Below are 17,410 nucleotides of genomic sequence, written 5' to 3'. Positions count from 1 at the left end.
AATTATAAATTAAAATAGACCACTCCCCATGTTAACTTGCATCTTTCTTAACATCTTCCTATTAGGTACTTTTCCTGTTACATCCTTGTCTTCCAGTTCCTTGACTTTTGAGTTAAACCAATATAGACTCATTGGTTGAAATCCTGACTACTGAAGTCAATGAGAGTTTTTCTATTGACTTCCATAGGATCAGGATTTGGAAACTCAGTGGACCAAATTCAGGGGATGTGTAAGTTTGATTATGTTGGTAAATGGGTGTGAATCTAAGGGACAAATTCTGCTATGAGCTATACCAGAGTAAATCCTTAGTAACTTCAATTAAATGACTTATGCCAGTGTAACAGCAGAGAAATTTGACTCTTAAGAGTCTAAATTGGTATACCTGACATTCAGAGTGGGCAGGAAGACGTTGTTGGTTACACCAGCTTGTACTTCTCTAAATTCATGTAGACTTGCTTCTGAATTTGGCTTAGTGTGGCCTTGGTAGAGCAACGGACCACAACTTCCTGACACAAGTGTTTCCTTAGCACAACATTTATCGCCTGGGGAAAAAATTGATCTTGATATAGTGACTTATGGAAAGTAGTAGGTCAATTGACAATCTATTTCTGCTCATGATATTGTTTCTCTCTTCCACAAACAAGTTGGTCCAGTAAAAGATATCTCCCTGCCAACATTCTGGGGTGCAGTTCGGACTACTGAGGGGTTGTCACTGCCTGCCCTATAATCCTGGGTGCCTGAAATGAGGAGGGAAGTGTGACCCTAAACACACCGATATTCACACCCTACATGCTATTATAATAATCTTTGAACAAAATACGCCTTGTGAGGTATCATTTGAAAAACTAAACTCACTGATCATTAATATCTTGTATGATGTATGTATGTTGTGTGTGTTAAGAATTATGGATATATGCTGTAATTATGAGTAAAGTGTGTTTAAACCAGGCATGTCAGAGGGATTTGTTAAACAGGTCTATCCTAAACAAAAGAATGTAGGTTTACCTTAATTTACATATAAACAGTAAATAGGGCCATCAAACTAGCAATGGGGGAGGGGGGACGGGTATTGCAGGAAACAGAACAATTTGCTGTTTAGCAAACACCAGCAAGGGAAGAGAGAGCGTGGAGCTTCCTTCACCACCAGACTCCAGGTTACCTCCCTCACAGCTTGAATTAACTTTACTTTGAGGGGCAACCTTCAGAAGAATCAAAGGTTTGCTGGTTTATAAAAGAAAGGGGCAGAAAACCCCAAGTTCTCTCTTTCACCTAAGAAAACTGAGGAACCAGCACTTTGGGTTCTGGAGGAGATCCTGACAGGGTGGAGGATCAGCCATTTTGCTGGAAGACTGGGTGAGAAAAACCATCATGAACAAAGCTTGTACCTTGCTAGACTGTTTTGTGTGTTTTTCCTTTATTTGCTTGTAACAGCCTCTGATTTTATTTCTTTTACTTGGCATCACTTAACCTATATCCTATGATCAATAAATGTTTATATATATAATCAGAGCTATGTTTGTGGGAAGGGTGTATTTACCCCAGTTAAGTTAATAAGTTGTGTTGTGGTTTTGTCTCTTTAAAGGAGCAAATGAACCTTATTTTCTTCAAGTAGTGTCCCTCTGATAGGTGCTCCACTGTAGTCATGCTTGTGTCCCTGTGCTGCTGATCAGAGAACTTTGGTAGCAGTGTCTGTTAGGCCTGCACATGTTCTGTCTTTCTAGTCAGCACACGTGGGCTAACCCCCTCAATTATTTCTCAACTGCCCTGGCTAGAGACAGAGCTATTCGCAGTCCATTAGGATCATTGTTCTCTATTTGCATTTCTATAGTTAGCCTCTTAGTATAGTGTAGTCATAGTTTGTCCTTTACCCCTTTTTTCTCTTAAATAATAATAGTAAAAAAAAAAAACCTTTATTTTCTTTTTCCACTTTTTTTCTTCCTCGTTGGGGACTCTTCCCTCAGTGTGGTATGCCAGGTTCACCCGGCTTCAAGAAGTGCCTCTCTTGCAAGGAGGCAATCCCGATTGCAGACAAGCACTCCCAGTACATTCGCTGCTTTGGGGAAGGCCACATCCAGCAGAAGTGTGGTCTCTGCCAGGAACTCTGGCCACCATCACATAAGGACAGAGATCTCAGAAGAGTATCTTCATGGAGGTGGCTCTCAGATCCTGCGCCACGAGTCACCTAGCAGACGGGAGTATTTCCTACAGCCCTCTATATCTAAAGGCAGTGGGGTCAAAGAAAGAAGCTGTTGACCCTTCTCACAGAGTGGGAAGTCCTCACAGTATTGCCCAGTATCTTTGGCACTGTCAGCACAGAGATCATTCCAGTCCAGTACCCATGGCTCACAGAAACCAACAGCAGAGCCGTCCCTTGGGTAGGGCAAATGGGGGCGACCACTCCAGGCCCTGTGCTTTGGGGGGCTACGCAGGTGAATGCTATTGGCCAGTGCGGTCAATCCCACGAGAGACTAATCCGTCACTTCCGCTCCAGGCCCCGTGCTTTGGAAGGCCCCACGGGCCGGTGTGATTGGCCAGTGTGGTCAATCCCGGAAAAGACGAAACCGCCACTTCTGCCCCGGGACCCACACCCTCTAGGGATGGCCCTGGCAGACAGTATTGTTGATGTGCCCACAGACCAGATGGGCATGGGCACTATGTCATCGGCACCGGGGGACAGGAGTAAGCATTCCACTAAAAAGATACTTCCTGGTACGCGAGTCTACATCAGTACCATCATTGATGCCTCATCCGGCACCAGAGCAACCAACCTGGGCAAGATCCCCACCCACCCTGGCACCGCCTTCAGCACTGAGCTGGTCAGTATCGTCAGAATTCTGCCACTGAGGGATCTGTGCATATTGGACGTGCTGGAGTCTCCACTTCTTGGTACCGGGACCTTCACACCGAGCCTCCAGCTAGCACGGGAATCATCACCGCCACCATGACATGCTCCCCCGCTCTCTAGCAAGGGTTCAGACAGTGAACCAGAGGAGGTGGCATCACAGTCTCAGGCGCCATACAGTGCTCAGTATCCACATGGCCCTAAAGTGTACCCTCAGATGCCTCCCCACTGCCATCCTAATATGGCCACCTCCGGGCACCACCACCAGGCTCTATGCCACAACACCCCAGTGGCCATATTGGGACCCTTTGGTGACATATCGCCAGCATGCCTCTTGGGTTTCAAGCCTTGCCTGAGAACCCTTGAGACACATCCCTTTAGCCACAGCATCCAGAGCTTTGGATCCTCCAGAAGACATACTGGACAAGTTTGTCAAGGCTCAAAAATTAAATATGGTCACTTTATAAATGAACATTCCAGAATTGGAACAGGGAGACTGGTTTTCCACCCTCGACCTTCAGGACGCCCATTTTCATATCTCAGTCCTACTGACTCACAGATGATTTCTCATATTTGCTCTGGGATAAGACCACTACCAATGCAGGGTGTTCCTGTAAAGGTGCGGGACTCACCCCTGCGGTGCCTCCTGCTTGTCGTCTCAGGGAATTAGCTCTTTCAACCTCTGGAGCACCCTCTGCAGGCCGGTGTCCCACTTGTCGCTAGCTCCATGTCCCTCCCGGACCCCGGTGTCCCTTTACTCTGGGGCTGCCTCCTGGCAATACCCCCACCAGTCTCTATGGGTCTCCCCTCTCTGGGAACCCCCAACCCTCTAATCCCCACCTTGCCTCAGTCCGGGCTACTGCCAGTCATCACCAAGCCCCCACTCCCTGGGGCAGACTGCAGTGTAAAAGCCACTCATCACAGGCAAGGGGGTTCAGACCTGCTGCCTTCTTCTACCTCCCAGTACCTCTATGGGCCTTGGACCAGGCCCTGCAGCCTGGGGAGTTGCCAGCCTGGAGCTCCCCTGCTCCTCTGGTCTTTCCCCAGCCCTGCTTCACTCCAGTACCCTTTAGGACTCAGGCAGCTAGGTCCATCTCCCTCCTCAGCTAGAGGGAGACTCTGCTAGCTCCTGGCTCACTGGCCTCTTATAGGGCCAGCTGTGGCCTGATTGGGGCGTGGCCCAGCTGCAGCTGCTTCCCCAATCAGCCTAGTAGCTGCTTTCTCCCAGCCACAGCCCTCCCTATGGCTACTTTTAACCCCCCCCCCGCCCTCCCCCCCCCCCCCGGGCAGGTGCAGGTGATCACCCCGCTACACCCCACCCTCCTGGGCAGGAGCGGGTGATCACCCCGCTACAGCTCCCCTTCAGGCTATCATCGTCCTCAAGAGTATTTTTGAAGGTTCTTTCAGTGGTGGCCACACATGCTCCAAAGGGATCATGATTTAGCTTTATCTGGATGGTTGGTTGCCTCATCAGAGGTCTCTCCAAGAGGCTGACTAAAGCTGTAATGCACTTGTTTACAGAACTGGGCCTACAGATCAACACCCAGAAATCAACCCTTACTCCGTTACAGCACCTGGAATTCATAGGCGCGGACCTCGACTCACTATGGGCCAGAGCTCTCCTACCTCACTACAGACTCCTTTCTGGCTACACTCTCGGAGACTATTCAAAACAGCCCACAAATATCAGCCAGACACTGCCTACAACTCTTGGGGCACATGGCAACAGGTATAGCCATACCACCACATGCCAGGCTTCATGTATGGTGCCTCCAGATGTGGTTCAGCACAGTTTACAGACCAAACAGAGACAGACTAGACAAACCCATGTTACTACTCACCAGGATCAAGAACTCATTAGACTGGTGGAAAGACCCAGCCAAAGTTTACAAAGGAACCCCCTTTTTGCACCCTCCCCCCGCATTGTTGCTTCTCACCACTAATGCATCACTTATAGGGTGGGGGGGCACATCTAAACGGTCTTACAACACAGAGCAAATGGTCACCCACGGAGATATCCCTTCACATCAACATACTCAAGCTAAGGGCAGTCAGGAATGCCTGTGCCTACTTCCTCCCAGTGATGGAAAGGATCACACAAGAGTCCCGACAGACAACGTAGCCTGCATGTTTTACATACATTGACAAGGGGGAGCTTGGTCACCCTCCCTCTGCGCAGAAGTGATGAAACTGTGGAACTGATGTATCTTCCACAATGTCATACTGCCAGCAGCCTACCTCCTGGGCACACACTGTCGATAGCAGTCTCAGTCACAAATTCCCACATGACCACGAGTGGGAGCTAGACCCAGTAGTACTTCACGATTTGTTCAGGTGGTTGGGAACACTGACCACAAACTTGTTCACTACTTACCTAAACAAGAAATTTCCACACTATGGCTCCAGAGCAGGGATAGGACAGCACTCTCTAGGTGACGCTCTCCTTATCCCGTGGGGCAGGGACCTTCTCCATGCCTTCCCTCCTTTTCCTCTACTGTCAAAAGTCCTGTTGAAAATAAAAAGAGAAGTAACACACGTCATGCTGATTGCTCCTACTTGGCCAAGACAGACCTGGTACTCTTACCTGTCACAGCTTGCGATGTGCCAGCCAATTTCTCTCCAGTCCACTCTATACCTTCTCTCACAGAACAGATGACACATCTTACATCCCAACCTGGAGGTTCTTCACCTCAAGGCCTGGCTCCTTCATGGTTCCGACACCTAGAGACTCATATTCAAAGGAGACACAAGAGGTATTGCTACACAGTAGGAAATCCTCGACACGCAGCACTTACCTGCAAAAATGGTCCAGGTTCTATATTTGGTGTACCTCCCAACAGATCTCCCCTACACCTGTGGTTCTCCTTGAGATATTAGTCCCGATCTTTTTAGGGTCAGTACATAGTCTATCTCTTAGCTCTCTGAGTCCACCTGGTGGTTACAACAGCCTCCCAAAAGCTAGTAGAGGGATACTCCGTGCTGTCACACCCGACCACTAAAAAGGTATGTCTACACTACAAAATTAGGTCAATTTTATAGAAGTCGATTTTTAGAAATCGATTTTATACAGTAGATTGTATATGTCCATGCTAAGCGCATTAAGTCGGCAGAGTGCGTCCTCACTACTGTGGCTAGCATTGACTTACAGAGCGGTGCACTGTGGATAGCTATGCCACAGTTCCCACAGTCTCCGCCGTCCATTGGAATTCTGGGTAAGCTCCCAATGCCTGATGGGGCAAAAACATTGTCACGGGTGGTTTTGGGTACATGTCGTCAGTCTCCCCTTCCTCCATGAAAGCAACAGCAGACAATCGTTTCGCGCCTTTTTTCCTGGGTTACCTGTGCAGAAGCCGTACCACAGCAAGCATGGAGTCCGCTCAGCTCACCATCTCCGCTGCTGTTGTGAGCATTGTAAACACCTTGAGCATTATCCTGGAGTATATGCAGAACCAGGCTAAGAGACGCCAGCACAAGGAGGATTTTGATGAGGACATGGATACAGACGTTCCTGAAAGCACGGGCTGTGGCAATTGGGACATCATAGCGGCACTGGGGCTGGTTGATACAGTGGAACGCTGATTCTGGGCCAGGCAAACAAGCACAGACTGGTGGGACCACATAGTGTTGCAGGTATGGGATGATTCACAGTGGCTGCGAAACTTTCACATGCGTAAGTCCACTTTCCTGGAACTGTGGGAGTTGCTTTCCCCCACCCTGAAGCACAGAAATACCAAGATGAGAGCTGCCCTGATAGTTGAGAAGCGAGTGGCGATAGCCCAGTGGAAGCTTGCAACACCTGACTGCTACCAGTCAGTTGGGAATCAATTTGGAGTGGACAAGTCTACTGTGGGGGTTGCTGTGATCCAAGTAGCCAATGCAATCATTGACGTTCTGTTATCAAGGGTAGTGACTCTGGGAAATGTGCAGGTCATACTGGATGGCTTTGCTGCAATGGGGTTCCCTAACTATGGTGAGGCGATAGATGGAACGCATATCCCCATCTTGGCACTGGACCACCTTGCCAACCAGTACATAAACCGCAAGGGGTACTTTTCAATGGCTGCACACACTGGTGGATCACAAGGGAAGTTTCATCGACATCAACGTGGGATGGCCGGGAAAGGTGCATGACGCGCGCATATTTAGGCTGTTCAAGCAGCTGCAAGAAGGGACTTACTTCCCAGACCAGAAAATTACCGTTGGGGATGTTGAAATGCCAATAGTTATCCTTGGGGACCCACCTACCCCTTGCTCCCATGGCTCATGAAGCCTTACACAGGAAGCCTGGACAGTAGTAAGGCTACTATAGGCTGAGCAAGTGCAGAACGGTGGTAGAATGTGCCTTTGGACGTTTAAAAGCTCGCTGGCGCTGTTTGCTAAGTAGGTCAGACCTCAGCGCAAACAACATTCCCATTGTTATTGCTGCTTGCAGTGTGCTCCATAATATCTGTGAGAGTAAGGGGGAGATGTTTATGGCGGGGTGGGAGCTTGAGGCAAATCGCCTGGTGTCCAATTTTGAGCACCCAGACACCAGGGCGATTAGAAGAGCACAACAAAGTGCACTGTGCATCAGAGAGGCTTTGAAAGCCAGTTTCATGACTGGCCAAGCTTCGGTGTGACAGTTGTGTGTGTTTCTCCTTGATACAAACCTGCCCCTTTTGTTGATTTTAATTCCCTGTAAGCCAACCACCCTCCCTCCTTCGAAATAAAGTATTGTTTTGAAACCATGCATTCTTTCTTTATTAATTAAAAAAAAAATTAGATAACGGACAAGGTAGCCCGGGTGCGGTGAGGGAGGAGGGAAGGACAAGGCCACATTTTTAGTGTGGCTACAATAAACAATCAAACTGTTTGAATGACAGCCTTCTGTTGCTTGGACCATCCTCTGGAGTGTAGTGGCTGGGTGCCCGGAGCCTCCCCCCCTGCGTTCTTGGGTGTCTGGGTGAGGCGGATAAGGAACTTGGGGAGGAGGGCATGCGGCTATACAGTGGATGCAGCGGGGGTCTGTGCTCTTGTTGGTTTTCCTGCAGCTCCAACAGACGCTTCATCATGTCCGTTTGCTCCCCCAGCAGATACTTCATCATATCCGTTTGCTCCTCTATTAGCCTCAGCATCGTGTCCTGCCTCCGCTCTTTGCACTCACTTAATTCTTTCCTGGCCTTTGCCACTGAATACCTCCATGCATTAAGCTGTGCCCTATCAGTGTGGGAGGACTGCATTAGCTTGGAAAACATGTCATTGCGAGTGAATTTTTTTCACCTTCTAATTGCGATAACCTCAGGGACGGAGATGATAGGGGGAGTGTATAAACACTTGCACCTGGGGGGAGATAAAAAGGGAGAGTAAAATTTAAGATGATACATTTCTGAGAACAAAAGGGAGACTCTTTCACAGGGAATGAAGCAATTCACAGCAGACAAGACGTGCTTTAGGTACAAGGTCGCATTTTGCCTTTTATATTGAGCGCCTGCTGGTATGGTGACACATCACACATGGCTGGGCAACAGAATTCAGTTTCCAGTCAGCTATGGTAAGCCAAAGGGTACACGGGTTTGGCTTCTAACACCTTCATAACGTGAGAATGTTTTCAAGCTGCAGAACCCTCCTTTCCCAGAGCAAGCAATGTGTTGGGTTTCACATTTAAAAGGAGGGGCTGTGGTTTTCAGGTGGATGTGCAGCACACACCTACCCCTACCCCACTGCATGGCTATTCTCTATGATGATCCCTTCTCCCCTACCCCTGCTGCGTGGCTATTCTCCGGGATGATCCCTTCACCACTCCCACCCGCCGCATGTCTATTCTCTGGGATGATCCCTTTTAGCCAAGCGCAAACAGCCCAGCATGAACGGGGTCCTTTTATTGTTCCCTTACAAAAATTCCCCTATTTCAATCAGGTGACCATGAATGATATCACTCTACTGAGGCTAACACAGAAAGATATAGACCAAATGTTGCTTGAATGTGACCAAAACCCAGGACCATTCGTTGCCATGTTTTGTGCTGCAATGATTCCAGAATACTTGCTACTGGCTTGACATGGTAAAGTGTCCTACCGTGGAGGATGAAATAAGGCAGCCCGCCCCAGAAACCTTCTGCAAAGGCTTTCAGAGTACCTCCAGGAGAGCTTCATGGAGATGTCCCTGGAGGATTCCCGCTCCATCCCCAGACATGTGAACAGACCTTTCCAGTAGCTGTACTGGCCGTGAATGCATCCCAGTTCTTCAGAGCAAATCAAACATTAAACACTATTGCTTTTAAACCCTGTACTGTAGTTACAAATGTGCACTCACCAGAGGTGCCTTCTCTGGCTTCAGGGTCGGGGATCCCACCTTGGGAGGGTATTGGCTCCAGCGTGAAGAAAAGTTCCTGGCTGCCTGGGAGAATGGATTCACCGCTTGCCTGCTGCGCATTCTCCTCCTCCTCTTCCTCATTGGCAAAATCCTTCTCCCTGTTGTGTGAGACTCCCCCCTTGCAGGTGTCCACGGACAGTGGTGGGATAGTGGTAGGGTCCCCACCTAGAATACCATGCAGCTGGTCATAGAAGCAGCATGTATGGGGCTCTGACCCGGAGCAACCATTTGCCTGAGCTCCTTAACTTTCACGCAGCACTGCTGTGTGTCCCTGTTGTAGCCTCTGTCCAATATGCCCTGTGAGAGTTTGGCAAATATATTTGCATTTCTTCTTTTTGATCAGAGTTCAGCCTGCACAGATGCTTCTCCCCACACAGCAATCAGATCCAGTGTCTCCCGTTCGCTCCATGCAGGAGCTCGTTTTCTGGGGGGACTGCATGGTCACCAGTGCTGCCGCCACACTGACCAAACAGGAAATGCAATTCAAAAGTTCCTGGGGCTTTTCCTGTGTACCTGGCTAGTGCATCGGAGTTCAAAGTGCTGTCCAGAGCAGTCACAATGGAGCACTCTGGGATAGCTCCCGGAGGCCAATACCGTCGATTTGCATCCGCACTACCCCAAATTTGACCCAGCAAGGTCAATTTTAGCGCTACTCCCCTCGCCGGGGAGGAGTACAGAAGTTGATTTTAAGAACCCCTTAGGTTGATGGAACGGGGTTGGTTGTGTGGACGCAGTCATTTTTAAATCGACCTAATGTGGCTAAATTTGACCTAACCCCGTTAGACCAGCCTCAGGGATATAGTAAATCTTTTCCCACAACCCTGACTGCCTATTCCCTTGTAGGACCTAAACCTGGTACTGAAAGATTTGACTAGGCCCCCCTTTGAACCTATGGCCACCTGTTCGCTTACGTACCTCTCAATGAAAACACCCTTCCTGATAGCGATTACTTCATCTAGGAGAAATAGCAGCTCTGATGGCACATCCGCCTGACACAGTATTCTTTTGGGACAAGGTTATGCTCAGGATGCTTCTAGAATTCATCCTGAAGGTAACCTCCCCGTTTCACATGAACCAATCAATTCATCTTCCAATATTCTATCCCACGCCTCACCGAGACAACAGGGAGGCTATATGGCACACTCTAGCTATCAAGAGACCCCTAGCCTTCTACCTGGATAGGACGAAGGATTTCAGGAAGTCGCCAAGACTTTTCCTCTCCATTGTGGAAAGATCCAAAGACTCAGAAATATCAGCCCAAGGGCTCTCCAAGTGGAACTCCAACTACATCAGACAATGTTACCAAGTTAGCAATATGACCCCTCCAGATACTATTCATACACACTCCACAAGGTCGATCTCCTCATCTTTCGCCACCTTCAAGAATGTCCCTGTCCCAGAGATCTGTAGACTGGTGACATGGGCGTCAGTCCACACTTTCACAGAACACTATGCCATCACTGGTGACTCCACCTATGATGCCACCTTTAACTCCACAATGCTGTCAACTGTAACTGACCCAACTCCAAAGTCCCAGCCCTCCGAGAGGGATACTGCTCGGGAATCACTTAAAGTGAAGCACACATAGGTAGGCCCCTACCAAATTCATAACCATGAAAAATACGTCACGGACCATGATATCTGGTCTCCTCCCATGAAATCTGGTCTTTTGTATGCTTTTACCCTATACTATAGAGATTTAATGGGAGGAGAACAGGATTTCTCAAATTGAGGGTCCTGACCCAAAAGAGAGTTGCCGGGGGGTTGTGGTATTACCACCCTTACTTTTGCGTTGCCTTCAGAGCTGGGTGGCTAGAGAACAGCAGCTGCTGGCCAGGTGCCCAGCTCTGAAGGCAGCAACCTGCCAGCAGCAGAGTGGAAGTAAGGATGGGAATACCATACCATGCCACCCTTACTTCTGCACTGCTGCTGGCGGCGGCTCTGCCTTCAGAGCTGGGATCCTGGCCAGAAGCCACCACTCTCCAGCTGCCCAGCTTTGAAGGCAGCACCACCGCCAGGAGCAGCGCAGAAGTAAGGGTAGCAGTACCACAACCCCCCCTACAATAACTTTGGGACCCCCCCCCCCACACACACACAACTCCTTTTTGGGTCAGCAACCCTACAATTACAACACCGTGAAATTTCAGATTTTAATAGCTGAAATAATGAAATTTACGGTTTTTAAAATCCTATGACCATGAACTTTGTAGGGCCCTAATCATAGGGATACTACTCAGAGAAGAAGTTGTTACTCAACTTGTGCAGTAACAATGATTCTTCGAGATGCGTTTCCCTGTGGGTTCTTGTAGTGAGGTGGACTGGCCCGACACAGAGGAAGAGGGTGGCTCTACCCCCTTGTGGGCAGAGCCCTACCCCTAGCTCCACTCTCAGAGGTCAAGGGGCAGGGTCGGAAGTATAAAGGCAGGACCTGGAAGCTCAGTAGGGGCCCAGCCACTGGAGGGGAGAGACGCATCCCCTGAGCACTCGCGCTGGGAGGTGGCAGCAGGCCCACAGAGTGCAGACGACTGGCCCAGACCACCCGGACTCCTGGATGACCTGGCCCTACAGGAAGCAGACCACTGGCCTGGACTCCTGGACAACCCGACCCCTCAGGAGACAGATGACTGGCCCAAGCCCAGCAGAGCTTCTGCTGTCAACTGAGACCCTGCCGATCACCTTACCTCATTGGATCAGCAAGTACCCTTGGAGGGGGAGAGTTAAAGTGTCCCAGGGGTAGTAGACCCCTGTCTGGCTGCAACATTGGCAGAGGGTGAGTCAGCGTGTTGCGTCTTGGATCCCTGCTGATGTGGTGGCAGACGCTTCCGCCACCCCGAGAGCCCTGGGCCAGGATGCAGTGCAGTGGGAGTGCCTGCATCCCCACTGCCACCCAAGCAGTGGGTGGCAGTCTCCCCCCTCCCTCAGGCTAGCTGAAGGAAAGCCTGAGTTAACTGACTTCGTTGCAGCCCCACCTGAGTGCAGGTTGGAGCTGAGAGACTTTGTTTACTGCCTGGCTCTGAACCAGAGCCTAGGCTGATGGACTATTTGTAGCTCCACCTGAGTGAAGGCTGGAGGAGGCACTAGGGCTGCCGGGAGGCAGCCAGGGCAAGAAAAGGAAGCAGATCCAACCCCCTTGCCAGTGATTAGGAGCCATTTCACACTGCAGTTTGCCACTGAGAGAAGTGACTATATAACAACTGGCAGTAGCCACTGAGGCAAGGTGGGTATAGGGGGTTGAGGTTCCCCTGGGAGGGGAGACCCAGAGTGTGGGGACAGTGCCCTGGGGCAGCACCCCAAGGTAAGGGGCACCATGGTCCGGGAGGACGTGGGGCCTGAACTGGTGGAGATAAAGTGACTGCAGAGGAGCAGGTAAGGGCAGAGGAGAAATAGGCCAGAGGAGGGCGCTCCTGAGCTGGGTGAGCTAATTCCCGGACTGACGAGCAGGAGGCACCGTGGCGGTGAGTGCCCCGTCCTGTTACAGTGCTCCACAACCAACTCTCCTCCCCTCTACTTGTCAATGACTCTGCGGTAGAGAAGGAACTAAAGACGGTTAGCCTGTGCGCGCTGACTGCCCTCATGGCAGGGCACGAGGAGAAACAGTGCATGTGCTGGCCTAACGGACACTGCTACCGAAATTCTTCTATCAGTAGTGCAGGGATGCAGACACACCAACAGTGGAGCCCCCATAGGGGGACACACCTCGAAGAACCATCATTACTGCACAAGGCGAGTAACTTCATTTCTCTGAATGGAAATGACTGGATACTTCAGGGCACACAGTTTGGGGAAATTCAGGACTGGGAGTGTGTTGGGGTCACCTTGCTGGTTGTAACCCAGGCAGGTAGAAGCCAACATGGAGCTGTAGACAGGCAGCTGGGGTCAGAGTTGGTGAAGCAGGGCTCGCTGCATAGCACACAGACACAGAGTATGACATGTATGCTTGTTGCTGACTGTAAGTGTCCCAGGCAGAGAGCTACAGTAGCAAAGCATTGTGAGACACTCAAGGTAAGAAGTGACAACCTCTCACTGGTCTGGATTGCACCCCAAAGGGTTAACACTTCCCCAGCCTTTTCCCCTTTGTATCGTGGGACCAGCATGGCTATTACACCACTGCAAACATTAAATGCATTTCTCAAGTAGGAGTTGGCAACATACTAAGTACAAAAATAAAACTTCAGCCAGACTTACAATACATCACAAGGTGTTTATCTTCATCTGATTAGGTTAGCAAAATACGTACTGCAGAGCAAGCATACAAAGAGGGAAATTATATTTTGATCGTTGCTTCACTTTTTGGCATCCCAACAGAGCAGTCACTTATGGGAAAGCCATGATACTTAGTGTGAGATACAGGGTTTTGCAGATAGTGGAATTACACTAGGAATAAGTTTGGACCTACAGTATCTCCAAATGTTACTATAAAACATGTACATTTAGTTTTGACATATAAATGTTTGATTGTTCATGGTCTCTCTTCACAGGTTGTCATGCAATTTCAGTTTTGTCTTTTTCAAATTATTGAATCCAGGAAGGAAAAAAAGGCAGAAACTGGAGCCTGCAATCACCTGAATGTTACACCATGAAAACAGGGTGTGACGTTGCACTGTATATGATTTTATAAATATATGCTAATAAGTGAATATAATGTAACTGGAATATGCTTCATGCAAAAGGTCTCTTGTAAGGTATCATTACAAAGTTTATAATCTACTGAGTGTGATCATCCTATTTCTATAAATGTATCACTCTTGTATCTGAAACTAGAAATATGAAATATAACTCTGAGGGCCTATTGTAATTATGCAAATTGTGGGCCATTAATGGTGGTTTGGAATCTTGATGGCTCCCATCAACCAGGACAATTGACTGGATGGCTCTGTTTGCAGGCAAGCCTTCCTGTGAGTCAGGCTGGGAGGCATGAAGGCTTGAAGTCTTACAGTGACATTTGATCATGTCACCTGAATGGGAACCCAGAGAGGGACAAAGGATTCCTGCCTTATGCAAAAGATATATAAAGGGGTGGAACAGAACAAAGAAGAGAACCATCATGAAGAATCCCCTAGTTACCACCTGAGCGGGAACAAGAGCTGTGCCAGGGGAAAGAATTGTGCCCAGGCCTGGAAGGTGTCCAGTTTGAGGAAAAAACTTACTGAAGCATCTCTAAGGGTGAAATTATCTGTATTCAGTTTGATTAGACGTAGATTTGCATGGTTTATTTTATTTTGCATGGTGACTTACTTTGTTCTGTTTGTTACTACTTGGAACCACTTAAATCATACTTTCTGTATTTAATAAAATCACTTTTTACTTATTAATTAACTCAGAGTATGTGTTAATACCTGGGTGGGCAAACAGCTGTGCATATCTCTCTATCAGTGTTATAGAAGGCGAACAATTTGAGTTTACTCTGCATAAGCTTTATACAGGGTAAAACAGATTTATTTGGGTTTAGACCCCATTGGGAGTTGGACATCTGAGTGTTAAAGACAAGAACACCTCTGTTAGCTGCTTTCAGGTAAGCCTACAGCTGTTAGGGGACGTGATTCAGACCTGGGTCTGGGTTTGCAGCAGGCTAGCAAGTCTGGCTCAAACCAGGCAGGGCACTGAGGTCCTAAGCTAACGGGGCTGGAAAGCAGGGGCAGAAGTAGTCTTGGCACATCAGTTGGCAGCTCCCAAGGGGGGTTCTGTGATCCAACCCATCACATAGAGTATAAAGGCTACTCACTTTTGATTTGGCGTATTTATTTTGAAGTGCGAGTAGTGGGGGGGGGGGGGGGGGCAAAATAATCTACATGAGGCTTGGAAGGCAACACACACACAGGGATGGAAAGTGACTAGATTTCTTTCCCTGTTTTTCTTTCAAGACACTGCTATGATAAACTTGTCTGTAAGAGGTCACTTGCATCTGCACCTATTCATAGCTATGCTATAAAAGACTTCAAGGTGGCATACTTTATATAGTTGTACTTTTCAGGGCTCTTCAAGATGTCATTTGCTGAGGATAACATCAAGTTAGACTTGCTTTTGTATATGTGTGTACCGGGGGAGTAAGCATTTTACTTTTTTGTTCCTTATGGGCCTGATACAAAGCCTATTAAAAACAAAAGAAAGACCTCAAAGGTTTTGGATCAGGCCCTCTAATTGTGGAAACTTCAAAATAATATCTTGGCATATCTGTGAAAAGCTGTTCTCCTGGGCCCCAACTCAATAAACATAGATTTAAGTGCTTTGCCGCATAGGAATGGACTTAAGTACATTCTTAAATGCTTTGCAAAATTGGATAAGGTAGTTCAGAATTTCCTTTCAAGTACCCGATCTCGCTGCCTATGCATGCTTGTGACTCCCATTGAAGTAAATGGGAATTTTGCATGTGAAAAGGATTTCAAGATTCATACCCTACCTAGTTCTTACGTGACTGATGCATGTCATTTCAAATCTTTTGTTTTCTCCCAAAGTTTAGTTATGTTGAATTTTTCTTATATAAGATCTGATGGTTAAAATTTCACTCTAAGTTCATGACCAGGTGTAAAACAAGGTAGAAACTGGCCCTATATTTCAGAAATCAGAATGTTGAACAGAAATTAGTATCTTGGATCTAAGTGGTTTTTGTACAGTACAATTTGATGTTTCATATTGTAAACATTAATTTTAGAAGTCCAGTGTGAGATCTGTCTAGTCTTAAGGAGGGAAAAGGAGAGAGAATATTTACTAGACCCCAGCTGACTAATCCAGGTACCTGTATCAATGTGTTTCTTGTATACTACCCACTCATATGTGTAATCACAGTAACTGCAGATTATATCTAGATTTTCCATAGAGTTTGGTTACATTGTTCATTAATCATGTTGGCTTTTCAACTTGTTCTGATGAAAGGTGCCTGAGACCTATCATTTAGTAGATCCTTTTACAATGGGGTATTATGAAAGGTGGAATGTATATGTAGAGAAAGGGTCCAACTTCTTGGTGTCTAGTATAGCTGCAGAAGTCAGGCTGTATTGGTGTATAGTTTAACGTATCAAACAGCATGTTATTAAAGTAACCATACACTTCAAAATGCTAGTTGCATCAAGTACCTGCACTGCTTCAGTAATTGAAGGCCACTCAAATCAACATATCTAAGGTCACTTGCATGCTATGCCAGATGTTATTTCTTACGCATTATGTGATTTGATCAAAGGAACACATCCTTGAAGTACTATAGCATAGATTGCAACTGGGATTTTACAGCAGAATAAAAATGCCATGAAATAGCTATTTAATTGACTAGGAACTAGTTGTTGTCTTGCGTAATGTGAGCTAGGTAGTCACTTCCACATCAGGAGAAACCTTTGAGGTTCAGTTGACAAATCGATAGAATTGGGCCTACAGTTCTTGTAAGATGACTCTGGAAGCAGTCATTGTTTGCAGAGTAACTATTTCCATTGCTGTTGAATCCAGGACTTTGCTGAGCGACATTCACATGCTGGTTTGATGATGATGGTTGTGCCTTAGCACGTAACAGGGCAGACCACAAGAACGTTGTTATCACCTGCCCCCATGATTCAGAGAAGTCCACTGATAGCTTGGTACCATCTGCAGCTGATGAAACTGGAATTCTGAGATTCATAAACAATTTTGTTCCCTCCAGCTGACCAGGCCATCAACACAACCATGACTTCTTCATAGGATGAAAATTCACCCACATGCAGAGAGCCAGCACAAGGACTCGTCACCACATAAGTCCTAAAAAATAGGCTTACTTGGAACTCAGGTGATGCAAAGGCCTTGCTCTTGTCACATCCACAGCAGTGAATTTCATTCTGTGTGAAATTTGTCTACTGCTGTTTAAATTTCACTATTAGTGATATTTTGGGATCCACAAATGTATGTGTGAGTAAAGCATCTGGAAACACAGGGGAAGGCTAAATGTAAAGAGAAGTTCTACTGCAGTGCCCTTTTCCACAGTAAAGGCTGCATGTGTAGCAGATCTTGCATAGCTGTTTGTGTACAGAAGTAAAATACAGGGGATTGAGACCCACTGTAGCCCTTCTCTCTGGCATCCAAAATGGCTACATTTGCAGAAATAAAGGTAAGGGAGGTATCCCACTAGGTACAAAACATTGCTGGGACATCCCAAAATGACTCAGATGGGAAGCAGTGTGGCCTAGTGGACAGAATACTGTGTTGGGATTCAGGTGACCTGGATTCTATTCTGGGCTTTACTGCTGGTCTGCTGGGTGA

The sequence above is a fragment of the Chrysemys picta genome, chromosome 3, assembly GCF_011386835.1.
Source record: "Chrysemys picta bellii isolate R12L10 chromosome 3, ASM1138683v2, whole genome shotgun sequence".
NCBI lineage: Eukaryota > Metazoa > Chordata > Testudines > Emydidae > Chrysemys > Chrysemys picta.
Note: the sequence above shows the minus strand (reverse complement) of the source record.